The sequence below is a fragment of the Diabrotica virgifera genome, chromosome 9 (assembly GCF_917563875.1).
Source record: "Diabrotica virgifera virgifera chromosome 9, PGI_DIABVI_V3a".
Taxonomy (NCBI): Eukaryota; Metazoa; Arthropoda; class Insecta; order Coleoptera; family Chrysomelidae; genus Diabrotica; species Diabrotica virgifera.
Genome location: NC_065451.1, coordinates 102,965,219 through 102,993,138, shown reverse-complemented (window position 1 = coordinate 102,993,138; position 27,920 = coordinate 102,965,219). Strand labels below are relative to the sequence as shown.

At 38.4% G+C, this 27,920-nt stretch overlaps 1 long non-coding RNA gene across 1 annotated transcript; it reads right to left on the bottom strand.

Annotated features, from left to right (window-relative positions):
- Positions 1-6,780: 6,780 nt before the first annotated feature.
- LOC126892701 (uncharacterized) lies at positions 6,781-10,815 on the bottom strand. Its single transcript, XR_007700975.1, has 2 exons — positions 9,231-10,815; positions 6,781-7,057 (listed from the first exon to the last, which is right to left on the bottom strand). It is a non-coding gene; the product is annotated as an uncharacterized LOC126892701 (long non-coding RNA).
- Positions 10,816-27,920: the final 17,105 nt, after the last annotated feature.

The following is a 27,920-nucleotide window of genomic DNA, read 5'->3' as shown; positions in this document are numbered from 1 at the left end:
CGTTTTAAATTACCACCAATTGTCTTTACTTATTGATAATGTCCAAGGCTCCCCCGACACTATTAGCGTCGTTAAAACATTTACAACTGATATGGCTGGTTTACTCTATCTTTTACAAAGCAGCTATCAATATGCAAATGATAGATCTACAAAAACAAAGTTTACAAAACTTCAAAAGAAACTACACAACTATTTAGGGAATGAGATTTCTGACTTAGACAGTGACTCTTCTGTAGACAATTGTTCAGTATCATCTAACTCCGAATCTGTTAACAACATTCAACGCGATACTTCAATGGAACATTAATAGATTTTTCCATCGTCTCCCTATGCTACAGCTTCTTTTATCTGAATATTCTCCAGATATTATTTGTCTACAGGAGACAAACTTAAAGACCAATCAGTTGTACAATTCAAAACATTTCACTTGTTTACCCCCAGCATGTAACACATATTCAGCTGAACTCTACGCCATATACCGCGCTGTGAAACTTCTTAACGAGTTTACACTCAGAAAAGCCCTGATCATAACAGATTCCCTTAGCTCTCTAAACTCATTAATACATATTTTTCCGAAACATCCTTTTGAAAAGTTGCTACAATACCAGCTTTCCCACGCTCATGAACATGGAAGAAGCGTCCAATTTTTATGGGTTCCCTCACACGTCGGAATAATAGGAAATTAAGAAGGTGACAGGACCGCACGAGAGGCAATTTTAAGTGATTTTTCAGAGCCGATAGACAAGTGTGTTTCCAGTGACTTAAAATCTTATTTTAAAAATAAAGTGTTGTTTTTGTGGCGAAATGAGTGGTTTCAAACTAATTCCAAGCTAAATAAAATTAAAAATAATGTGTCTCAGTGGCTCCCGTCGTCACGCAATAGACGGGAACAAATTGTGGTTACGCGTTTGTTTACGTCTAGGTCATATAAGATTAACGCACTCTTACCTATTCACAAAGAAAAATCCACCTATATGTGATCAGTGTAACGTCCGATTAACAGTCGAACACTTTTTAACAATATGTAGTAAATATGACCAAGAAAGACAGCGCTACAAGATCCCAAACGCTCTACCACAGGCTCTAGGTCAAAACTGTTCCTGTGACAATAATATAGTTAATTATCTCAGATCCAGAAACATTTTGTACAATCTGTAATTGTTTAATTTTGTTATTTATATTTTGTTCCGTCGCTAATAACCTTTTGGTGGATGCGACATATTTTTCTAATAAAAAAAAAAAAAAAAATTAATATAAATAAAAAGAACATGATATGAAAAGTTCATCAATTTTTGAGCCTTTATTTATTTATTTCTTTTTTTTTTTGTGTATAATTATAGGTTTACAGGTTTATGTTATTTATTTATTCAAAAAGATGGTTAAACATTTTTCTATTATTTATTTTTAAATACCTCTGAAATATGCACTTTCAGTTGTACCCCAGCTCAGTTTAAACAGACGACACCCCAGATTTACCAATTTCTGAGCAATTGATCCAAAGGCTGGATTCTAACAACGAAACAGTTGTGGATTTTCAAGTTTTCAATAAGAGTCAGAATGAAAAAAACATTAGTGACCTCGAGTATGATGGTTTGGAGAATTTGGCTGGTTATGTCATCCAGTCACCCCCAGATGACAGTTATATCTGCATCTGCCATAAATGGACTCCAGACTCCAGTATTCAATCTGAAGATGTTTCAACGTAAATGTAAAAGAAGTTGTTTCAATGTAAAAATGTGTAGAGACACTAACGGTGAAATTCTACATAACAAAAACTCAGTTCTTAATAGATGGACACAATATTTCGCGAATATATAAATATAAACGATATTGAAGAAGGTTACAACATAGAAAATCAACAAAATCTACATCATCAACTACACAGTGAGTGAAGACCCAACAAGAGAAGAAGTATCAAATGCCATCCTAAAACTCAAAGACAATAAAGCCGTGAATCTGTTCTGAACTGTATAAAAAAGATGGTGATCATTTGCAGCAATCCATAAATTAATAGTACTGATATGGCAGAATGAACTGGTTCGAAGAATTGAAACAAGAAGACTAAAACAAATTCAAAATATAAACTTTGTAAAAAATATATTTATCACAGTTAATATAACCTTTTTACCACACCTAGGGTCTTCGAAGGGGGGGGGGGATGAGATCGGACGAGCTTCAGTTGCGGACCAATCAGCGTAGAGAGAACATGTCACACAAATTGTTCGAAACGCGATTGGTCCAACCACTTGGAAAATCCACTCTCCTACGTCATAATCCTTAGAACAAAGGAAAATATGGATATAAAAGGAGGTGGATTTTCCATCAAAAATCAGTTCGAGCTGTACCTCGTAATCGAAGACTCCTAGGTTCGGTACTTGTTTACCCACCTAGAATCTGACTTTTATTTCTTTTACCTATTGCTATTTGTGTATATTGCAGAGAAACGAAACTCTGCCATTTATTTGAATATTTGATATTTCTTGATATATAAGGTCTGTTCCTTTGTTTTAAGTGTAACACTAGTTCTTGAAAAGTGTAAGAAAAGTGTAAAAGTGTTACACTTTCTTGTTTCTTTGTTTTTCTAGTGTTTACACTTTTTTTCACGATACACTCAACTTCTGTCGTAGAACGCGTACAACTCGTTTCTTTGAAATGCTGTAGGAAAAAAAGTGTAACACTTTTCTACACCTACCTCCGAGACGGTGGTGGATATTACACTCGTCCTGCGCAGTATCATCCAACCGGAGCCAGCTGTTTAGCCGTTAAATGTGTTTGTTTACAAAAAAGATATATTTCTTTTTAGTTTAATTTAAACTAGATTTATAAATTGAAAAAACTAAAGTAGCTACAAGTTTTAATTTAATTTTGCTTAACCTCCGAGTGGCACTTTCCTGTAATTTTAAAATTATCACTTTTCAGTGATTTTTTTAATATGCTTTTATGTGCTTTAATATGCTTTTAAGTTCAACAAAGCATTTCCTTTAATTACAATTAAGCCAAAACATCGCAAATCCTGGGCCCTGGACTACTAAAGGTATCCGGTATCCGCATATCAGCCATGAATATGCGTTCACTACTCTACATCAAGAAATTTACTTTCCAATGGCTCTGTCACTGCATATATCAGCAAGTATAGGAAAACCTATTTAAAACTTATAAAGTCAGCTAAAAAATCGTACTATCAAAATTGTCTGAGAAGCTCTAAAAGTGTTGCAAAAGAAACTTAGTCCATAATAAACGATCTTCGAAATAAAATTCACCCAGCTTAAACATTTTTCCTTTCAGACCCTGGAAATCTAAATGAATACTTTGTTAATGTGAGTAAAAATATAACATCAACAGCTTCGTGCAATTGTACTTGAGACACTGTGTCAGGTGAGGTGTTTGAAAATTTGAGTAACTTGATTCTGGGGTGTGAATTTCTAAAACTTTTAAGTGTGGTTTTTAACCGTTGAGAAAAATTATTTATTTAGTGTTGTGTTTATAATTTAATATATGTTTTAAAATGAGTTTTGTTTTATTTTTTGAGAAAAAATTAAAAATACAGCATACTTACAGTACTTTTTTTGAAATGCTATTTTCCAAAGTTTATAAAATTTCTTACGCTCGATTTTATATTAATAAAGTTAAAGTGGACTTTAAATTTAAAGTTTTCTTTAACTGTAACAATTGCTTTTTTTAAGGTAACACACACTTTAACTTTATTATGAAATCGAGCGTTAGTCAAAATTCTAAATGCTCAGTAAATAATAACAACAATTAGGTACTTGTATTGAAAACAACATATTTTGTAATTTGAAAAAAAAACAACATATTTGCAACATAGATAACAAAACAACATGCTTTGTTACATATTTTAAAAAACTCTCCATCATGCATGCTCCATGAGAAAAGAAAATATAAAACTAATTTCATCCTTATTATGTCTCAGATGGCGTAGCTACTTTTGCTATAACTACTCAATGCTTTGCTACTCTACCTACCTACATACAATTTGTATTGTTTTATCAAAAATCAAGCATTTACATACTCTGCAAATTGTATATTTTTTCTTTGCATTTTCATATGAAAAAACCGCGGTATTTATCTTGAACTTTTTTTGAACAAGGTGCAATACTTAGGTAATATTATTATTAATAAAACAAAGTATATTAAAATACAATGTTAAAAACTTTAATAATATTAGCAATATTTAAAAACTTCAATATATTATATTATAGTATACATATTATGAATCAGTAGAAACGATTATATTTAAATTTGGTAAATATAACTCCAATCGACCAGAGCACGACCACACAACCCAAAACACAAGTACGCAAATATGGTTGTGTGAAGCGTGGCTCGAAGCCGTGCAATTTACGAGACTCGCTCGATCTGTAGATCCTTGTGTCCTCATCTCGCCAATTAAGGATTCTTTTGAGAAAGGTAAATTTCCAGAGTACCTAAAGACAGCTATCATTATTCCTCTTCATAAGGATGGTGAAAAATCTAATTCCTGCAAGTATATACCTATTGCATTACTACCGGTACTCCAAAATTATTGAGAGACTCATAAAAGCATGACTTATGTCCTTTCTTGTTGAAAACAACATTTTATTACAAAAGTTCGGCTTTTTAAAGAATAAATGTACTGCTGATGCCATGTTTTCTGTACTACATGAGGTTTATCAAGCACTGAGCAATAATCTTCACACTGCCACTGTTTTTTGTGACTATGCCAAAGCTTTTGATTGTGTAAATCATGAAATTTTGATAAAAATAACTAAATTTATATGGAATTCGAAGAATTTCTTTGAATTGGTTTCAATCTTACTTGGATAGTTGGAAACAACTGGTTAGAGCAAATAATACAGACTTTAGTCTCCAAAATATTGTATGTGGGGTCCTCTACAAACCACAAGGTTCAGTATCAGGTCCTCTACTTTTCCTTACGTTTATTAATGACATCCCTAGTTTAAAAATTAATGGAAGAAATTTTCTTTTTGCTGATGATACCAGTATTACTTGGAGCAACTCAAATATTGCTACTATACCTTCTGATCTACTCACGATAAAAACCTGGTCCGATTCTAATTTACCTTTTTTTAACATAAAACAGTAGCATTATCCTATACAGGAGCTCGTCAATCTTTACCTCTTAACACATTCACAGACACAACTGCATATGAAGCCACTTACTCCATAAGATGTGTCTACATCTAAAGTGTGTCTGTGAATGTGTTAATAACAGCCAGATCAGTATCGTTGATTCTGTAAAGTTTCTTGGTATTTTTTTTAGATAGCAATCTTAAGGGTTAAAAGGGTCTAAAGGGATAAACATTCACTGAAAGCGATATTATCTTTAATACCCGTGGTGCCTTCAACATTTAATGTCTGACTAAATTATTCTTTATAGGCAAGAAAATTTAAGGAATTTTGAATTAATTAGTTTTTAAATAAGTACATTTACCAGCAACAGTTGTAACGTAATTGTGTCAACTCGACAGTATTTAACTAGTTATTTGAATTTAATACCCTAGCTAGGGCATTATTTTTCAAAATAAATATTGAAAAATAACGCCCTAGGGCATTATAATATAACTTACTTTGAAATCATGTACAGTGGAACCTTGATTATCCGTCTCTCCATTAACCATCACCTCTGTTAACCGTCAGGGTACATACAGACGTTGTATTGAGTTATACATTAGCAATCATTTAAATGCAAAAAAATAAAAAAAAAGGTAATTTGATTTGTGATGAGGACACAAACGGCTATCCATTGCTGACAGATAAAGAACTCATTGAAATGGCAACAAAGGCGGACCAAACCTATTCGGAAGCTGACACAGTAGCTATATTGATGCTTGGACACAAGGAAGCTTGACTGTAGCTATATTGATGAACCTATTGTAACTGACAAAGATTTGCGTAAATAATCTAGAGAAGCTGCATCGCATATGCAATAATTCATCGAGTGGTATTCTCAACAAGAAGAAGCCAATAAAGTAGATTGCATGATCTTATGCCTTATGCCGATTAAGAAATTCAGCCGTCGCAAAATATGAAGCAGCAGTAAAACAAACACAAATTTCAGAATATTTTAAATTGATTCGATTGTATGAACCCTCCCTCTTATATTGTCAAACAAACCATACAAATGAAATTTGAGAGTTGTACTATGAATTTTTATTTTTTTTTTAATGTTCTGTTAACCGTCTTTGCGATTATCCGTCATACCCTTGGTCCGGTGCCCTGACAGATAATCGAGGTTCTACTGTAATAATATTAATGTCCGACTGGTATATTATTTGACAAATAATGACATGATTTTGAAGTCAGTTTGATAAATAATGACATGATTTCGAAGTCAGTTAAGTATGATATAATGCCCTAGGCTCTAGGGCATTATTTTGAAAAATTACGCCCTAGGGTATTAAATTTAAATAACTAGTTAAATACTGTCAAGTTGACAAATAACAACCCAAGTAAAACTATGGTTACCACAATTACGTTACGACTATTGCTGGTAAATGTACTTATTTGAAAACTAATTAATTCAAAATTCCTTCAACTTTTTGCCTATAAAAAATAATTTAGTCGGACATTAAATGTTGAAGGCACCACGGGTATTAACGATAATATCGCTTTCAGTCAACTTATATCCCTCAGGCCAAAGGCCCTCGGTATATACACCATTGACCTCAAGTGTTATTATCCTTATAATACCCTTGGTACCTTAACTATAATCTCACAATCAGCCCATAGAAGGTGTCAAACAAATAAAATATTTGGGAATCATACTTGATAATTTATTAACAATTAAACGATTACTTTATTGATTACAGTTAATTTATTTAATGGAAATTAAGGTAATAATAATAATAATGTTTATTCAAAAATAATCAAATATAAAATCTTCCTGAGACTAAAAACATATTTAAGTGTATAATTAATAAGAATTAACATGAAATAACTCCTGTTATTTATCCAAATCTTTACTAGTCAAACACATTTGTTTTGAAATTCCAGCAGTTTCTTCTTTTTATACCTTTTAAATATCTGGTGGTTGTTCCTAAAACAAAGACATAAATAAAAATTCTACATTGTGTACCATAAAAAAATCATAAAAATGTGGAAAGTATCACAAGAATAAAGAAAAGTCCCAGATATAAAATTCACTATTAAAATAAAAATAGTAAATAATTATTTATATCTGACACTTTTCTTATTGGAACTTCTTTCTGGTAACATCCTTAATCTCTGACTTTTACAATTTATAAGATAAGAGATGATGAATAAAGAAAGGGAAAAGGACTCTGCAGTATACAGTTACATTCTGCTTTCATTAATCTAGAAAAAAGATCAGAAAGATAATTCAAAGTCCGAAATTGTAAAAGTCAAAAAGAGATTAAGGATGTACCAGAAAGGGGTTCCAATAAGAAAAGTTTCAGATTTAAATAATTATTTACTATTTTAATAGTGAATTTTGTATCTGGGACTTTTCTCTTTTCTTTAAGAGATATCGCTGAAGCATCCTAATAGTAGATAACTATTTTTCAAATTCCACTTAAATAGACAATTTGATTTCGTTTTGATTCATAGGTGTGCAGGCAGCTCCACTGGGGACGCCGTAAGGCAGAAACAACTGTCTGGAGATTGTGTATCGCCTCTGGATCGAAAGGAAACATAAACTGTCTCTTCACTATCACAAGAGTATTTTAATATTTTTATTGAATAAAAGTAGTCAAAAAAAAAGGACTAGTTGGTGGAGCGAAGAGATAAAAATAGCTGTGAAAGAAAAGAAAGTACCATGGAGAGCTTATCTAGAAAATAACAGTTAATAAGCAAGGAAGCTTGTGAAAGAAAAAGTTAAAAAAGCTAAATTGGAACAGTGGGAGAGATTTGGAGAAAAGATGGAGCAAGACAGTAGTAGGACAAACCAAAAATTGTTCTATTAAGGTCTGAAAAAATGAGAGGTAAATCAGGTAGTACTGTCGTGCAAATAAAAAAAAATAAAATGGAGAAACACTTACCCAACCACAAGATATAGTTAATAGATGGAGTAAATATTCCAAAGAGTTGAGTAATGAAATAACAATGGAAGAATTAACGGAAGCCATTGCAAAAATAAAAAATGGTAGTGGCAGGAATAGATAATATCAAAACACGATTGTTGAAATATATGGGGGAATCTGCATTACACTACTTACACAAATTACTGATAACAATTTGGAAACAGAAACGCATCCCAGAAGATTGGGCAACAGCAGTAATGGCTCTTCTGGTAAAGAAGGGAGGTAAAAAAGTAATGTTCAAATTATCGAGGTATTTTCATGCTAAGTGTACTGGCTAAGATTTATGAATGAACACTGGAGATGAGACTGAGAAAGAAAGTGGAACATCAACTAGACGATGCACAAAAAGGTTTCTGACCGGGCACAGTGTCCAAGATCATATCTTTACTATAAGACAATGGAAAAAGCCTTTGACAAGGTACCTGGACATCACATTTGGAAAGGGCTTGAACTGTTCGATGTTGGAGGAGAACTAATTGATGCAAGTAAAATTTATGTACTGGAACATTGTGCGAGCATTAAACTGTGAATCAAACAAATTTGCTAATACACAAGGAGTAAGGCAAGGTGGAGTTTTAAGCTCACTGCTATTCATTATATTATATATATGAATGAACCAATAAAAAAAATGCAGTAGAGTCCCGAAAATTAGATTTAGGTTACCATTGATTAAAAAGTATAACTCTGAGTAAATGTGTATCTGCAGATGACATTGCATTGATACCAAGTTCAGAGAAATCTTTACAAAGCAACCTAAATTTATAGATGAGAGAACTTGCAGACAAAGGAATGAAAATAAAATTAGCAAAGACTAAAACTTTACTTATTTCCAAGACACTGAGAGAAATCCATATAAACCTAGACGGAAATTTAGTAGAACATATGAATGATTTTGAATATTTATAAACTATAATAGACAAAAAATGCAAAAAAAAATGAACAACAGAATTGCTAAAACATCACGATTATATCACTCCCTCACTACAGGTTTCATTAGCAAAAGAGAAATTAGTGAGAAGACAAAAGGGACAGTATATTATATACCTCCCTTCTCTGCTTCATGGAAGTGAAACATGGCTGGCTTTCCTAATAATTAAGCTTGAATTATCACATCTTTATTATTATTGTAGACATTTAAAATCCTTATTAATTGAATTACATTAAACTTACCACTTATAAAATGTTTACTTTTCATATTTTAATTTTAGTTCCCTTATATCTGTTCTTCTTGTGGCTTTTATCCATTGTCCCCGGCTTTGTTTGGATAATTCATTTAAATGTATTGCATGGGGAGCCTTGGGAACAGTACAAAATAAGACTTTTCCCTGTCTGCCCTACTCCCACAATTTACAACAATACAAGTTACATGTATAAGCTTCCCAAGAAAGAAAAACTGATAACTGCTATGGACTAATTCAGTTCTGTAGGCGATAAACTACTTTATATTTGATTTGCTGCACACAATTTCGCTGCACAATCGACAATAAAAACAAACAGGATATTCTTTACAAATGTAAATATTAGGATTAGGTTATGTTATGTTATGTGCCCCCAGTTAGGCCATATTCGGAAGTTCCTTGTCCCTTTGCTTGATTGGCACACCGATAATTTTCGTTTAATACTGTCCGCTGTCATGAGCCGCTGTCACATCCGCTGTCATTTTACACTCAAATGTCCATAGAATTTCGTACACTTACACTCAAAAGTGTAACACTAAAAAACAAAGGAACAGACCTATAATATTTACTTGTATATTTTTGTGTACTGTTTCCAGCGGAATCTCTGCTTGCCAGACCACGCGCTAGAAACATACCCCATTTATTTGCCATTTTATAGTTGCGATACTTTATATTTTTTTTACTTGCTGAAAAATAGTGTCCAGTGATATTCCTCCCGTAGGTCAAACACTTAGAGCTATTTTTCCCATTTTACCTGTGCATTCTTTGTGGTTTAATTCTATTTCGAAAATACGGCCCAGGTGTTCTTCCTTCCGTAAGTTAAGGAACCTCTTGGCCTATTTTCACATTTATACCTTCTACTGTTTGATCTACTGTTTGATTTCGAGAATACGGTCAGGTGTCTTTCCTTCCGTAAGTTAAGGAACCACCTCCACTTATTCTCGCATTTATCTTTTCATATTTCCATGCTGTTCTCTTTTAGGGTCCGTGTTTCTGAATGTAAGAAATCGTTTTGACTTGTTCTTATCAGAACTAACCAAAACTCCTCCTATATGCCCTGCCCAGCTTCTTTTTCAGGCATTGTTCATTTTTAATATAATAGATCAAACAGTATAAAATTTAACCTTTCATTTTATATTTACGATATATATTTCTGTGCCAGGTATTCCTTCCGTAAGTTAAGGAATCACACAATACTTTTCTTGATTGTCATTGCTTACCATTATATAAACACGCTCCAGTGGTATTCTTGCCGCAGCAAGTCACGCATCCGAGCTGTTTATTGCTTTCTGTGGACTTTCTCTGCAACTCAGGTGATATTTCCACTCCGTGGATCAGACACCCGAGCTCACAGCAACTCCAGGTCTGTGATATTTCCCTACGGGATCAAACACTCACCTGTATATTATTTTTTTCGTGTCAGAAACGCTCTGTACACACGAGATATAAGAAATTCTTGTCTTACTTGTTCGAATACGAATCATGGACACTCGAAATGTTCTCAGGTCCAACGACAAGGATCTTACTAAGTCGGAAGAGGGTCAAACTGACAAAATGGACACATCCAGCCTCACTCCGCGACAAAGGCTGTCCCAAATTCATGTCTAGTTCTATGGCAGCTATAGTACATGTTGTAGTTTGTTTTTTGGATTATGCCATGCCCTGTCCATCGTACTTCTTGTATTGCAGTAATATCGGCGTTATATTGTGCTAATATGTCGCATAGTTTGCGGATATTTCCAGGTTCGTTGAGTGTGCGAACGTTCCAGGTAAATATTTTAAGATCATTGTCCTTATTTCGTTGCATTGGTCGTCGTTGAGATTTCCGTCCGGCATCTTTAACTTTCGATTTCGTAACCATGGATTTTTCCTGGGTTGGGTAGTTAACCCAACGCCAAACCCCCTTTTCGGAGGGCCATTTCACCCGCTCTCGTCAGTTCCCGACCCAACTTTCCACCCGGGTTGGATACCGGATCTCCAGATTGGGTTGCTCGGTTAACAGGGGACACCAACGTGAAGGTGAGAGTCGGATTTGAGTAGAAGAGGCTAAGTGGAGTAAACTGGAATCAACTCCATGTTTTCGCATTCTACCCCTTTATCCCCCATAGATACACATGTAATAAGTTTAATTTGTTACATGAATATAATCTGAGATCTTTTTTTGAACTACTGTGACTGCCTTTTCTTTGCTGCCAAATAACTGATTCTTTTCAGCACTAGCAACTACGCCGAATTAGACTCGGGCTGGTTCTCTAACCACTTCATAGTAGTTTCCAATGAGTTAAATGCATCAGAATGTGAATGTTTGGATCATCATTATCATGGTCATCGTCGCTGCTATCCTCGGCGTTATCGTCAACCATTTTAGCCATTTTCAATTTAATTAATTTTTATTTTTATTTACATACCAATATAGAGGGCGCATAAATTAGTGGTTCCTTCTTTATCATTTGAATGAATGACAGCGCTCAGCTGTTCACGTGAACTCACAATGGTTTGACGCAGCCATGTTGTAATTTTTAAACTAAAAAAGAATTTAGATGTGATAAACTTTTAATTTTAAGGGTTTTATACCCGATATCTGTGGCTTTTGCCCAGTATCCATGATTTATCATGTGAATTTTAACAATTACTCTTCTATGAAGGATTTATAAGAGGACGTAAGTTTTTTCAATCTTTTGTTTATAAAAAATCTCTTATCTTAAATGTCCTTTTAGGAAGCTCTGATGATGGCACGTTATGTGTTGAAAGTACTTAACTGATTATTAAAAATTTTTTTACACACTTTCAATTTCTTTGAGAACATACACCTGTTTGCCGGTTTGACCTTGCCGGTTTGACCATATTAGAAACTATCGACAATTTCATCGTCCTCATAAAGGGCCTAGCCGGTTAAGATGATGAAAAGTGCCCCCAACTCGATTCGAATTCCATATAGGTCACCGTTTAGCATATATAGTGAAACTTACTTTCTGAAATTTTTAGTCCCCTAGGTGGTCATGTGACCCACCTAGAGCCTAATTAGGGTTTTTATGTTTTTATTTTTTATCTCAGCCGCATCGAGAACTAGCGAAAAGCTTTAAATAAAAAAGTTGTAAGCTTTAAAAAGTTCTGTCCAAAAAAAATTTTTTTTTTTAGTTTTTGGCGGGAAATTTAAATTTTAGAACCATTTTAAAATTTTCGTTTCGAAAGACATTCGTTTTCATGAAAAAAATATATGTGTATTTTTGCATAATGTTTCACCCTGAATTTTTTCAAATTTTTAAAATTGGTGAAACGCACCTTTAAAAATAAAAACCGCATTTTTTCGGTTTTTGTTTTCGTTTTTTGATACAATTTTATACATATTTTTCAAAAAAGTTAACACCGTCGCTGGAGTAGGTAAAAAAGTGAAAATAATTGGGGTTTGCTTAATAAAAATTTTTTGTAACGCCATCCATTTTCAATATACAAGGCGTTGAAGAAAACAAAATTTTACACATTTTTTACGATTTTGTCGTAACTACTGGCAACATTGTAATAAAACTTGGCGGGTTTTAAGAGGTAGTTATTGTGCATGTTTTGACATACAATTAAGGATTTGATATTCATCATTGGCGCGCTTAGGGGTAATTTTTCAGAGAAAAAAGATAGTACACCACTGACATATTTCAAATTAACAATCATTTTTTAATTCCTCGTACAATTTGCGATAAAAAAAAACTATCTTCTCATTTTTTCATACGAGGCGCCGTTTTGCTGCAAAAAATAAAATATCTTAACGCTTCCAAAGTATTCGAATTAGTTTTATTATAATGGATGTACGAGTTTATGTAGATGTAGAAACTACTAATAGTATTATTTTATTTCATAAAAGTTCGAATACTTTGTAAGGGTTAAGATGTTTTACTTTTTGAATAAAAATGGCGCGTCGTATGAAAAAATAGGAAGATAGATTTTTTGTCACAAATTGAACGAGGAATTTAAAAACGATTGTTAATTTGATATATGTCAGTGGAGTACTATTTTTTTTTCTTTATAAAGTTCAGACCATTACCCCTATGCGCGCCAATGATCAATATAAAATTCTTAATTGTATGTCAAAAAACGCACAACAACTACCTCTTAAAACTCGCCAAATTTTGTTACAATGTTGCCTGTAGTTTCGGCAAAATCGTAAAAAATGTGTAAAATTTTGTTTTCTTCAACGCCCTCTATCTTGAAAATGGATGGCATCACAAACAATTTTTATTAAGCAAACCCCAATTATTTTTCAGTTTTTTACCTATTCTAGTGACGGTGTTACCTTTGAAAAATATGTATAAAATTGTATCAAAAAACGAAAAAAAAACCGAAAAAGTGCGGTTTTTTATTTTTTAAGGTGCGTTTCAGTGGATGAACGAAACATGGGGATATTCCGCGCAGTCTAAAAAGAATGTCTGAAGATATCTTACGTGTTAAAAAATCCTATTATGCTTGCCTAGAAGCGGCAGGCACATAGCAGGAAGTCTGTATCTGAAGTTTGAATAACTGAACCCAAAGCACCTGCCTAAAAGCGGCAAACGCTTGTGGAATAGGTCCTGGCTCAAAAGTTTCACCAGAGCAGCGGAGAGACGTAAGTAGAAGTGTTATCGTATCTATGGTCCTTGATCAGGGATTCCTCTTAAGAGGGAGAAAAAAAAATTGTCTTTAGAAAAGAGAATTAAGGTGTTGGAAATCTATATTGGACCAGGTGGACCAGGTCTTCGTCTCTAGGTGGAAGGGCAGGTCTAATGTCGTCTCCATGGATGGTACGATTTACATCCTGGTCACGGTGAACCTCGTAGGTGTTGTTGCCGAGGACCCTCAGGATTGTGTGTGGTCCTGTGCATGTAGGTCCAAAATTTCCCTTGTGGTGGTTTCTGACTCTAACTTGCTCTCCTTGGATGTAGCGTCTGGGGGGTGGTTCGTTTGGGTTGTCAGGATATAGGTTCCTGGCGTACACCGTGGCTCTTCGGACTGCTTGTTCTACTCGTGCTTGCCGTCTGGCTGCGGTGTTGGCCTCTCTGATTTCCTTTTCGCTCTCTTCCGAGCGTCTAGGAAGGTATCCCAGCAATAACTCTGCTGGTGTTTCTTTGGTGGCCTCGTTCCTCCTGGTTCTCAGGCTGAAGATGATGTCGGGTAGGTAGGTGTCCCATCGGGGGTCGTCCGGAGATTTGACCCTGGCACGTAGTCCCTTTTTCAGTTCCTGGGCTCTTCTTTCCACCGGGTTGGCTCGTTGGTGATAAATGGGGCTGAATTCGGCTTGAATGTTGTTTCTCCTCAGGAATCTCTCCCAGGCATCCGTCCGGAATTGGGGCCCGTTGTCTGTGATGATGGTGGTTGGTTTCCCCCAGCGGCTGCATATTTCGTCCTGGAGGAACGAGATGATTTGTCTACTTTTGGTTGTTTGGACACAGCGGAACTCCACCCAACTGCTTAGGCAATCCGTGGCCAGGAAGATGTATCTGTTGCGTGTCCCTCGGGCAGCTGGGTATGGTCCTAATACGTCAAAGGAGACCCTCTCCCATGGCTGGCGGGGCTCTCTTGCTACGATTGGTGCTGTGGGTTGTGTTGGTGCTCGTTTTATGGAGGCACATGTCGTGCAGGATCGAACGTAGTTCCGGACATCTTTGGATAGTGTTGGCCAGTAATAGAACCTCTTGATCGCCCGGATGGTCTCGTCTCGTCCTGGGTGATTAACCTCTTCTGAGTCGTGGTATGCTTTCAGGACTTGTGTTCGGAGTGACTGTGGCACGACCAGTACTCTTGTGTTTTCGTCTTGTTTGTAGTAGGCTGCGTTTTCTACTATGGTGAATTCCCGTAGAAGGCTCTCTTCTACCTCGCTTCTTGGACCTCTGTCGGAGATTTCTTGGTACCGTCTTCGGAATCGTCTCATCCCATGGTGGACCAGGTGGCTTCTCCTTATCTTGTCCTGTAGTGGCAGGTTTGTGAGATCGTCTAGTATTGGGTTGTTTTCGCCCTCTTCCACATCTTCCAGCATGCAGAGTAGTGGGAATGTGTCTTCTTCGACGGCTTGTTTTGTGGGCCAGCTTAATCGGTTCACTTCTTCGTCCTGGTTTTCGTCTTCTTCTCTGTTTTCTACTTTCTCGAGAGATGGTCTGGGAGCTCATTTTCTTTGCCTGGGATGTGTTGTATTGTGAAGTTGAATTCTTGTAGTAATAAGGCCCATCTGGACAGCTTTGCTTTGTCTTCCTTGAACCTGTTGAGCCATATGAGTGCTTGGCTGTCCGTGTATAGCGTGAAGTGTTGGTCTTGTAGAAAATGTTTGTATTTTTTCAGTGCCCATACCAGTGCGAGGCATTCCTTCTCGTTAATGTGATAACGTTTTTCTGCTGGTCGAAGTTTTGTGGAGGCGTAGGCGATAACGTCTTTGTTCTCTGGGGTTCCCTGGAACAGCACTGCTCCCATACCTATGTCGGAGGCGTCCGTCTGGAGGCTGAATGGTCTGGAGGCGTCTGGTCGTTTCAGATGTAGTTGGCCCTCGATTGCTTTTTTGATCTCCTTAAACGCTGTTTCGGCTTTCTCGTTCCATCTTAGCAATTTCCTATTGCCTGCGGTGAGATCGGTTAGGGGTGTTACTGTCTCTGCGAATCGAGGGATAAAATCTCTTAGCCAGTTTGCTGTTCCCAGGAAGCTCCTCAGCTGTCTTAGCGTCTTGGGGGTGTTGAAGCCTTTAATCTTCTCCACGTGTTTTTCCAGGGGTTGAGTGTCTGTTGATGTGATCTTATGGCCTAGGTATTCTAATTCGTCTGCTGCGAACCTGCACTTCTTCAGTGATGCCCATAGTTCGTGTGTTCGTAGTCTTTCTAACACCAAGTGGAGATGTTTTTGGTGTTGTGTCCAGTCTTCGGAAAAAATGATAATATCGTCCATGTAAACTTTTATAAATTCATCGATGTATCCAGCGAAGACTGTTGTCAATAGTTTTTGAAAGACGGCTGGTCCATTCTTAAGTCCGAAGGGCATCACTGAGAACTCGTAAGATGATCCGTCTGGCAGGCTAAAAGCGGTTTTAGGGCTGGAGTCTTCATGTAGTGGTATCTGCCAGAACCCGCTTTTTAAATCCAGTGTGGAGAAGATCTTAGCTGTGCCGATTTCTTTGATGCTATCGTGTATTGGCGGCATACTGGAGGCTTCGTCGATTGTGATTTCGTTGAGTTTTCTGTAATCCACGCAGAAACGGGGTGTGCCATCCTTCTTGGTTACAATAACCACCGGGCTATTGTATGGTGATTTGCTTGGTCTGATGACTCCTGCTGTGAGCATCTCTTTCACCTCTTGGAACATTATCCTTTTCTTCTGCGTGGAATACTTGTAGGGTTTGATGTTGATTGGTCGTGTGTCTGTTACTTCGATTGTCATTTCCGTAGCTTTTGTGGTTGGCTGGCGTAGACGGTCGTCGAAAACATCGTTGCACTGTTGAATTATTTGTTTGATTGTCTCGAAGGCGAAGGTAGGAGCCTGGTGTGCCTCTAATGTTTGAGTTTTGGGGTGTGGTTTGCCTTGGTTCCTCCAGTAGATAGTGGTTCGTCTGGTGGTGCCTACGTGTAAACATTTACGGGGTATGTCTACATTGGCCTCTTCTTGTTCCAACCATGGCATTCCAAGTACAACGTCGTGGTTTAAGTTCTCCAATACTGTGCATCGTACGGTTGTGGAGAAGTTGTCCAGTGAAATTTCGACATCGGCAGTCCCTGGGCTATGGGACGTGCTGTCCGTGCATGCCAGCTGAATCGTTCCGGGTCGAATCTGCAGGTCTCCCCTCTGGATCAGACTCTGGTGTATGAAGTTTCCAGATGCTCCGGTGTCGATCAAAATCTTCACTTTGCTGTCGTTGATCCTTCCATCGAGGTTTGGGAGCCCTGCCGTCATCGACCGTTGGTGGATGGGATTCAGTTGGGGCACCAGTTCGTCAACAGGGGTTAGTTGGTGCCCCTGTTGGAGTTTTCCGGCTGTTCTTGTTGGGTTTGTCGGTTCTGCCTCTGCCTTTGTGGATTTCTGTTTCGCCAGTCTTGGATGGTTTCTGATTGGCGAGGTGTTTGGTCCTCGTGTCTCCTGGGTCGCAGGTATTGAGCGTCGCTTTCCATGTCTTTGGCTATCACCCTAAGGCTGTCCTCGGTTGTCGGCATCCCGAGTCTCAGACAAATTCTGATTTGTGGATGGAGTTGGTTTGCTATTACTCTGCATCTTTGAGCTTCCGGGATGTCTGGTAATAGTCTCTTGAAAAGGGCGGCTTTTCTGGCGATGAAGTCTTCGGCAGATTCGCTTCTTTGTATTTGGCCGTACAATTTCACCGTGAGGGCTGATAGAAGTGCTGGGTCGTCGAATTTTTCCAAAAATCGAGTCCTGAAGGTCTGATAGCCTATCTCGGCTGAATTGTGACTCTCTGCCCAAGATTTTGCTTCGCCGTGAAGTGAATTGGTCGTTAGATAGTCCACCCAGTCGTCCTCGTCAACTTCGAATTTCGTTAGGAAGTCTTCCGCTTTTTGTAGAAACTGTTTTGGGATCTCTGTTTCGCGTCCCTCAAATCTAGGTGGTTTGGATGTCCATATCCTAGGAGGTTTGGCTGGTTCTTTGGTGGTCTGGGCAGCGGAGAAGTATGTTAAAGCTTGTATGAATGTGGTCATCCATTCGGAGGGTCCGGTGTGGCTCGTGGATGGTTGATTTTTGTGGTGTGTGGTCGGTTGTTGAGTGGTAGCTGTGGGTCCAGGTTGAGCGTTGTTGTCTTTGAGTTCTGGTGGGGTCGTGGATTCCTTGTTTAGTTGGGCGCCATGTCGCGGAGTGAGGCTGGATGTGTCCATTTTGTCAGTTTGACCCTCTTCCGACTTAGTAAGATCCTTGTCGTTGGACCTGAGAACATTTCGAGTGTCCATGATTCGTATTCGAACAAGTAAGACAAGAATTTCTTATATCTCGTGTGTACAGAGCGTTTCTGACACGAAAAAAATAATATACAGGTGAGAGTCTGATCCCGTAGGGAAATATCACAGACCTGGAGTTGCTGTGAGCTCGGGTGTCTGATCCACGGAGTGGAAATATCACCTGAGTTGCAGAGAAAGTCCACAGAAAGCAATAAACAGCTCGGATGCGTGACTTGCTGCGGCAAGAATACCACTGGAGCGTGTTTATATAATGGTAAGCAATGACAATCAAGAAAAGTATTGTGTGATTCCTTAACTTACGGAAGGAATACCTGACACAGAAATATATATCGTAAATATAAAACGAAAGGTTAAATTTTATACTGTTTGATCTTTTATATTAAAAATGAACAATGCCTGAAAAAGAAGCTGGGCAGGGCATATAGGAGGAGTTTTGGTTAGTTCTGATAAGAACAAGTCAAAACGATTTCTTACATTCAGAAACACGGACCCTAAAAGAGAACAGCATGGAAATATGAAAAGATAAATGCGAGAATAAGTGGAGGTGGTTCCTTAACTTACGGAAGGAAAGACACCTGACCGTATTCTCGAAATCAAACAGTAGATCAAACAGTAGAAGGTATAAATGTGAAAATAGGCCAAGAGGTTCCTTAACTTACGGAAGGAAGAACACCTGGGCCGTATTTTCGAAATAGAATTAAACCACAAAGAATGCACAGGTAAAATGGGAAAAATAGCTCTGTGTTTGACCTACGGGAGGAATATCACTGGACACTATTTTTCAGCAAGTAAAAAAAATATAAAGTATCGCAACTATAAAATGGCAAATAAATGGGGTATGTTTCTAGCGCGTGGTCTGGCAAGCAGATATTCCGCTGGAAACAGTACACAAAAATATACAAGTAAATATTATATATCAAGAAATATCAAATATTCAAATAAATGGCAGAGTTTCGTTTCTCTGCAATATACACAAATAGCAATAGGTAAAAGAAATAAAAGTCAGATTCTAGGTGGGTAAACAAGTACCGAACCTAGGAGTCTTCGATTACGAGGTACAGCTCGAACTGATTTTTGATGGAAAATCCACCTCCTTTTATATCCATATTTTCCTTTGTTCTAAGGATTATGACGTAGGAGAGTGGATTTTCCAAGTGGTTGGACCAATCGCGTTTCGAACAATTTGTGTGACATGTTCTCTCTACGCTGATTGGTCCGCGACTGAAGCTCGTCCGATCTCACCTTTATAGTCAATAATAAAGTCAAGCATTTGGTTATAGATTTTAAGCCGATTAATCCACGAATGAGCTGCTTAAGGATCAGGGGCAAGTTCTTTAATATAAGTCTTATTAATGTACATGCCCCAACAGAGGACAAGGAAGACGAAGAAAAAGACGAATTCTATGATGAATTAGAAAGAGCATATGACAGTTGTCCCAGAAGTGACATTAAAATAGTAATCGGTGATCTGAATGCAAAAATCGGAAGGGAAGATATATATCTACCGCACATGGGTAAATATAGTCTCCATAATAATACCAATTCGAATGGACACCGAGCAGTCACCTTCGCAGCCGCAAAGAACATGATCGTAGGAAGCACATGTTTTCTACACAAAAAAATACATATGGGAACTTGGACCTCGCCCGATGGATTAACGAACAACCAAATTGATCATATGCTCATAGATGCTAGACATTTCTCAAACTTGATGGATGTCCGGACCTATCGAGGCGCCAATATTGATTCAGATCACTTTCTAGTTGGCACAAGAATTCGAGCTAGAATCTCAAACGCGAAGAAAGAGAGAAGTACCAAAACAACGCGCCTTAATATTGAACTCCTCAAAAATCCGCAAACGGTAGAAAGGCTTCAAAACTATATCGAAACTAACTGCATAATTAATGAGAATCTAACAATCAGCGAACAATGGGAAATGTGTAAAAATAATATTAAAGACGCAGCAAATAATATTCTAGGGCCAGAGAAACCACCATCACGCAATGACTGGTTCGATGCTGAGTGTGAGGACATTACAAGAAGAAAGAACGATGCATATAAACAGATGCAGCACAGGAAAACCCGAGAAAAACAACAAAAATATAAAGACCTTAGAAGAGAAGAGAAGTGCATTCATAGAAGAAAAAAGAGAACTTATGAAAATAGAATACTAGAAGAACTTGAGGCATTAAAACAGGAAAATCAAACAAGAAAATTCTATACAACTCTGAATAATGCAAGAAAGGAATTCAAACCAAGGCTAAGACTATGTAAGGATAAGGAGGGGCACATACTCAATACAAAAGAAGAAATATTAAAAAGGTGGGTGGAACACTATAAAGAACTACTTACCATCGAAGTAGAAGATCCAAATCAACCGAACCCAAGAGCAACCAACAATACACCATTAGAGCCTCCATCAATTCAAGAAGTACGGGATGTAATAAAACACCTAAGAAATAATAAATCTCCAGGAAGTGATAGTATATCCGCGGAACTTATTAAATATGGAGGTGCTACCCTGACTAATCAAATATATAAAATAATACTAAGAGCCTGGAATGACGAACAAATCCCGGAAGAGTGGTGTCTTGGAATCGTTTGCCCGCTACACAAAAAGGGTGATCAATTGGAATGTAGAAACTATAGGGGAATAACCCTCCTTAATACAGCTTACAAAATATTTTCGAGCATCTTATATGGTCGCCTAAGTGCATATTCAGAGGAGCTTCTTGGAGAATATCAAAGTGGTTTTAGGCCTGGTCGATCAACAACAGACCAGATCTTTGTGCTAAGACAAATACTGGAAAAAACCAATGAATTCAATATCGACACATACCATCTTTTCGTAGATTTTAAATCGGCCTATGATAGTGTCCTAAGAAATAAATTGTATGAAGCCATGGATGAATTCCACATCCCTGACAAACTGGTAAGATTGGTTAAGGCTACAATGCGTAAAGTCGTTTGCAAAGTCGAAATACAGGGCGAACAATCACAGGCGTTTGAAACGAATATTGGGCTGCGACAGGGAGATGCGCTGGCGTGTCTCCTCTTCAACATAGCTCTGGAAAAGGCGGTCAGAGATGCCCGAATAGACAACAGAGGAAATATTTTTAATAAATCATCCCAAATTTTGGCATATGCCGATGACGTGGACCTAGTTGCCCGCACAACACGCAAACTAGAAGAAATGTATACCACCTTCTCAAATGCCTCAAAAAATATGGGCCTGACAGTAAACGAGGAGAAAACTAAGATGGTGGCATCAACACCCAACAATAGAGCCATAAACATCGGTCACCAATTCTCTGTTGATAACTCTACCTTTGAAGTGGTGGACAAATTCACATACTTAGGCTCCCTGATCACCAAGGAAAACGTCATGACAGAAGAAATCAAGCGAAGGATAATCCTAGCGAACAAATGCTATTTTGGACTAAGTAGACATATGAGAAGCAGAAACTTAAGCCAAAAAACAAAAATAACCATATACAAAACCCTTATACAACCAGTGTTGACATATGGATCGGAGATATGGACCATCTCCAAGGCAGATGAAAACCTTCTGCTTATATTTGAACGAAGGATCCTGAGAGGCATATTCGGTGGCATCTGTGAAAATGGTATTTGGAGGAGGAGGTACAACTACGAGGTATACCACAGATATAAACATATATTTGGTGGAAAAGACGTAGTATCTCTTATAAGAATAGGACGACTAAGATATGCAGGACATCTAGCAAGATCACAGCATAACAACCCTCCTAGAAGAATCCTTATGTCACAACCTGTGGGAAGTAGAAATAGGGGTAGGCCAAAACTTAGATGGAAAGATGGTGTAGATGAGGATGGGAGAAAAATAGGCGCAGCAAACTGGCAACGGTTGGCAATGGATAGGACTGACTGGCGTAATAGACTTGGGAAGGTCGAGGCTCTTTCATAGGGCTGTAGCACCATTGATGATGATGACATGTGTATCTATTGATCTCTCACGTATACATATTATGTACTATACGAGTATGTATGTACATATTTTTGTTTTGTTTATGCAGAAATACATACAATATATTTGTTTATTATGCAGGTGTTTTATTCCTTGTAACTAAAACGTATGTACATATGTACTACGTTTATGAGCTTTGTATTTTGAACATATGGTCGATAATCCGAACAATTTGATAATCCGAACCACCCCTGTACCAATTAGTTCGGATTATCGACGCTCTACTGTATTTCCAATTGTACTTTCTAGTACATGTTACAATAGTTTCCTCAATAAACTAGTTGTAAGCGTTCAAAGTTCGTTGCTCTTGTCATGCAACTTATTGATGAATTGTATATTGTGACGAGATTATCGCTGAAATGTTTTATTTTACTAAAAGTTTTGTCTGAATTGATTGAATTTTTTATATCGCTTTCAAATATCAAAGAAAATGGCGGATTTTTGAAAAAAACGTTGTTGACTTTTTTTAATGAAACACCCAGTATATTTTTTTGTAAATTGAAAGAAAGGTCATTCCCCTATCCAGCGATATAAAGGTTTTCAAAATCGGTTGTCAAATCACTGAGTAATTAATTTTTGAAATGAGATGTGCAACGTGGATATCACATACCTAAATAACATTATAAGCAAATTTATATTATGTTATGTGATTTCCACATTGCATCTCTCATTTTAAAAATTAATTGCTCAGCCATTTGATAACCGATTTTAAAAAATTTTATATCGCTGGATAGGTAAATGACCATTTTTTCAAGTTACGAAAAAATATACTGGGTGTTTTAATAAAAAAAGGTCATTTACCTAAAAACGTGAAAAAACGTTCATTTACCTATCCAGCGATACAAATTTTTTTAAAATCGGTTGTCAAATGACTAAGCAATTCATGTTTAAAATGAGAGATGCAATGTGGAAATCACATAACATAATATCAATTTGCTTAGTTATGTTATTTAGGTATGTGATATCCCCTCCCTGGGATTGTATTTCTACCTCGACGCCGGTGGGAGGGCCGAGTAACCGATCGTGGTCCCTAAAGTTGTGAGGGGAGCACGACCGGTGAAACCAAGGACAGTCCCAGCGTCCAGCGACTGTGCACCGAGTGAGCGCACGACACCGCCGCTGGACGCTAAAAAGGCGTCGCAACTGAGGCGAGCAGTTGCGTCGCCTTTCGCCTTCAGCAGATGTATATCACCCTCCAACTTCCCTACGGCTACTCTAATCCCTAAAAGTTAATCTCGTCCACCTCAGCATTGTGACCGGGGGTCGATAGGGGCCCCCAAAGCACTGTGCGGGGGGCTCCGCCGTCGGACTCTGATCACAAATTTCTATTCGAAAACTTCTTCGTCATACCCACTACGAGTAGCCGTCATGTCTTACCCCACCACATATCCATTCCAAATCCCGCGTAACAGGGGAGGCAGCAGTTACGCGGAAACTCCAGGTAGCCTGTGAATACAAACTGCCACTGCGTCCGGAGGCAACCGTGAAAAAAAGCCTAGAGGAGTAAACCTCAATAAAACAATCCCCACTATCACGGTGGAAGGCATCGTGCCAAAGATATGAGAGATGCGAGGGTTAGAGCATCACAAACGATCCCTTCGGGATGCCTGGCGAAGTAACCAAGCCTTGGCGTGGTAAGGGCGCACTGCCGCGCCAGACGTATAGTACGTCCCAACTCGTGGGAATTTATATGAGTACCAATAAACAAAATCCTGAACAGACGGGGGTGAGTGAAGACGACCATCGGCGAGACACGGACAATGGAACGGATATGGAAAATGAAAATAGGAAAAAACAGTCGCCTGACGACTTGAAATGGGAAGAATTAATGAACAGTTTTGAGAGGGAGCTCATAAACTCACATAAAAAGAAACAGAAGATGAACAGGTCGACTGCCCCAAAACAGTCGACACTAGTAGGGGATGAAATGCTGGAAAGCAGTGAAAATGATGACTATGAGATAGGGGAGGAAAGATCACAAGAGGAAGTGGAAAAAATAGAAAAAGGATGGCAAAATATTCAGGAGAGGGTGTTAGCCTCTTTCCTGCTTGATGATGAAACCATGAATAAGAAGAAAAGGAAAGAGGACAGTCTAGAGAGAATAAATGATCTGAAGAGGGAGAGACTCGAAGAGAGTATTAAGTTTCCTAACGAAACCAAACAACAAAAAATAAACAGGAAACTCGAAGAGTTAAATATAAAACTAAGAGATATTTACTAACCTAAGCGAAAAAAAAGGGGGAAAAGGTGGAGATGGATATGGAATTAAAAAAACTGTTAGGGCTCATAAAATCCACTAACAACAAAAAAGACGACAGTATAGCCGAAAAAACACAACAAGAAGTAAAATGCGATCACTGCAAGCTAAAAGCGGAACAAGAAAGACAGAGAGAAGAGCAAGAAAAAATTAAAAGGGCTCTAAACATGGGGGGAGGAAAAAAATCCTTCATGAGTATATGTAATATCAAATGGGAGGAGAAAGCATATATAAAGACAAAGTGGGAACAAGGGGGGTTACGAGAAACGGTCGAGAAGAAAACATGTCTGATAGTAACAAAAAAGGATGCGAACGACAAGGGGGTAGAAAATATAATAAAGGACGTGGGAGAGGACCTGGCAGAAACACTAGAGGAAGTGAACGAGGGAGAAATCAAATTTCTTGAGAACTTTATAAGGAAAGAAAATAAAAAAACAATTTGGTACACGTTTGTCGCTGGAATAGAAAAAGAAAGGGGTGGTGATATATACGACCTAGCAGAAAAGGCTATAACTAAAATTAAGAAAGAGATGGATGAAACACCAGAGGTTGTACGGGTCGTAGCCGGTAACGACCTTAACAAGGAGATCATAAGGAAAGCCCTCGAATATGTGGGGCGGAGGGAAAATATCTCATGGGAGATGATAGTAAGAGGGAAGGAACTCGGGGCAGATAAGAAGTCAGAACAAGAAGAAGCCCTCCTTATAAAGATGGGGGGGGGGGGGGGAATATAACGAAGTTCTTAGCGAAATGAGAGAAAAAATCGACATGATCGGTCTACAAGTGGAGAAGTTAAAAAAGAACGAATGGGGGAGATCTACTTGTAAAGTTAAAGGGAAGAGGGGCTGCGGAGAAGTTGAGGGCTGAACTGGACAGCAAAATGAACGGGATGGACACGGCAATCAGAAGAAAAGAGACTTTCTTCACGATTACGCGGTTGGACCCCGGGGTTGGTGAGGAAACTCTAAAGAAAATGATAAAGAGCTATACAGGCGTTCCTGAGAGAGAAATAGAAGTCAAGGTTCTACGAACAAACAGATATGGGGAGCAGGTAGCTACGATAGCCGTACGCCCCTCCAGAGCGGAAGAGCTGAGGAGGTACGGCTCAATAAAAATAGGGTGGGTTGTGCGTCCAATAATGGAGAGACACAACCCAGTTAGGTGTTTTAAGTGCCTAAAGTTCGGGCACAACACTTACGATTGCAAGGAAGAGAGCAGGGCGGCGTGCTGCTATAATTGTCTCCAAACGGGACATACCGTTGCAAGCTGCGGTAATAAACCGTACTGCTCGGTATGCAAAGAAGAAGGGCATAGGATGGACAGGATGGCCTGTCCGTCGTACCGAGCCCTTGTATACGGTAGGGGAGGAGAGGGGAACCCCTAAAACATGCTAACCAAACATAAAATAGACTCCTTGGAAAACGAAGGTGGGCCCATATACAGCCCACCTAGGTGTTATTTTATATCTTTAAAATTTATTTTATCTATTTTATTTATTTTATTTATTCTATTTTACTTTATTATTTCGATTTTACTAAACCACTTTTATTTATTGAATTCTTTTACTTTTACATATTTTATCTATATACCGTATCTATTTATTTTATTTATATTAATTTATTTATTTGTTTTAGCTTTTATGCTTTTTAATTTTTTCGAAAGACGTGAGTCCGACGCAGAAACGATCTCTGGGAACTGAACCAAAGTGGACCTCAAGGATTAACCTCGTATACGGATATTGCAGGTGAACGTGGGCAGGGCACGCCGAGCACACGACCTTGTCCACGCAAAAGCCGGCAAGCTAGAAATAGGCTTGCTCATCGTCCCGGAACCAAACAAAAAAATAACATCAGCCGGTGGTTGGGTCCAGGATAATGGGAAGAATGTGGCGGTGCTCTTTAGAAATAAGGGTTTGGGGGTGCGTGGTATTGTCAGGGGAGGAAATCATATCCTCATCAAACTGAGGGATTTCAACCTGCTGGCATGCTACGTGTCCCCAAATATCCCTATGATAAGATACAAAGCAATCGTAGATGAAATAATGAGCGCCGCCACGAAAGAAAAAGAAGTGATGATCGCCGGGGACATTAACGCGAAATCGAGGTTCTGGGGTGTCCCCATAAACGAGAGAAAGGGGGAAATATGGAATGAATGGATAGCCCAGGCTGGCCTCCAAGTATTAAACAATAACAAACCAACATTCGCAAGGGGGGTCAGCCGAACACACATTGATATTACGTTCGCGAGTGAAGGGCTATCCAGGAGAGTGCACGGCTGGGATGTCCTTGACGATCAGTTATTCACCTACCACCGGTATATACAATACGAAATAAAGGTTAAAGGGGGAATAAGGCGGCCGATCGGACACACGGAGATTTATTTCAACAAAACCACGTACCTATCGGAGGTCAGGAAGATTAATGAACAAGAGATTTCTGACCTTGGCTAACTGAGAAGAGCACTGCAAAGTGCAGCAAATTTGGCCACCGTGAAGAGAAAGGATAATAAAAAATCCCCCTACTGGTGCACGAATGAGATAGAAGGTCTACGGGAGAGATGCCTCAGAGCTCGAAGGAATTATACGAGAAGCCAGGGCAGCCTCGAGCTCAAGGAAATATATAAAGATCTAAAGAAAACTTTAAATAAAAAAATAAAACGAGAAAAAAGAAAAGTGGCAGACCCTCATAAAAGCATTGGACGAAGATATATGGGGCGATGCGTACAAGATCACTATGAAGACGCTGAAAATAATCGCCCCATATAGACTCGACGAAGACCAGCGGATGGAATCAGCTGAGCTCCTCTTTCCTACCAAGGATCATCAAAATTTCATCAAGATATTCCCAACGATGGTAGAGGAGTTCGCGGAAGAGGAAGTTAGAACAGCTGGTCAGGAGATGAAGACAGGGAAAGCTCCCGGCCCTGATGGGCTGCCACTAGAGGCAATAAAAATAATAGCAACGGAGAAACCAGGTTTGATCAGAAGAATATACAACGACCTACTGCAGAAGCAAGAGTTTCCCAGGGACTTAAAGGAAGCGAACTTAGTTCTACTCCTAAAGCCTGGGAAACCCCCGATTCAGCAGCCTCTTATCGGCCAATATGCCTTCTGGACTGCCTTGGTAAGTTCTACGAAGGGCTTATCAAGAAGAGGCTGGAGGGCGTGTTGGAAGATCAGAGAGTGTTATCAAATCAACAATATGGATTTCGAAAAGGTAAATCGACAGTCGATGCCGCGACCTGGATAAAGGACGCGGCTAAAGTAAGTAAAAAAAGATGGGTGGTCCTTGTTCTGTTGGACATAAAAAATGCTTTTAATTCAGCAAACTGGGGTCACATAGTAGACCGAATAGTCGAATTTGGGGCTCCAGAGTATGTGTCCAACATAATAAAGGACTACCTATCTGAAATAACCGTATGCATATCGAAGAAAAAGAAGAAAGAAATGACCGCGGGTGTACCCCAGGGGTCAGTGCTGGAACCTTTATTTTGGAATATACTATACAACGGGGTACT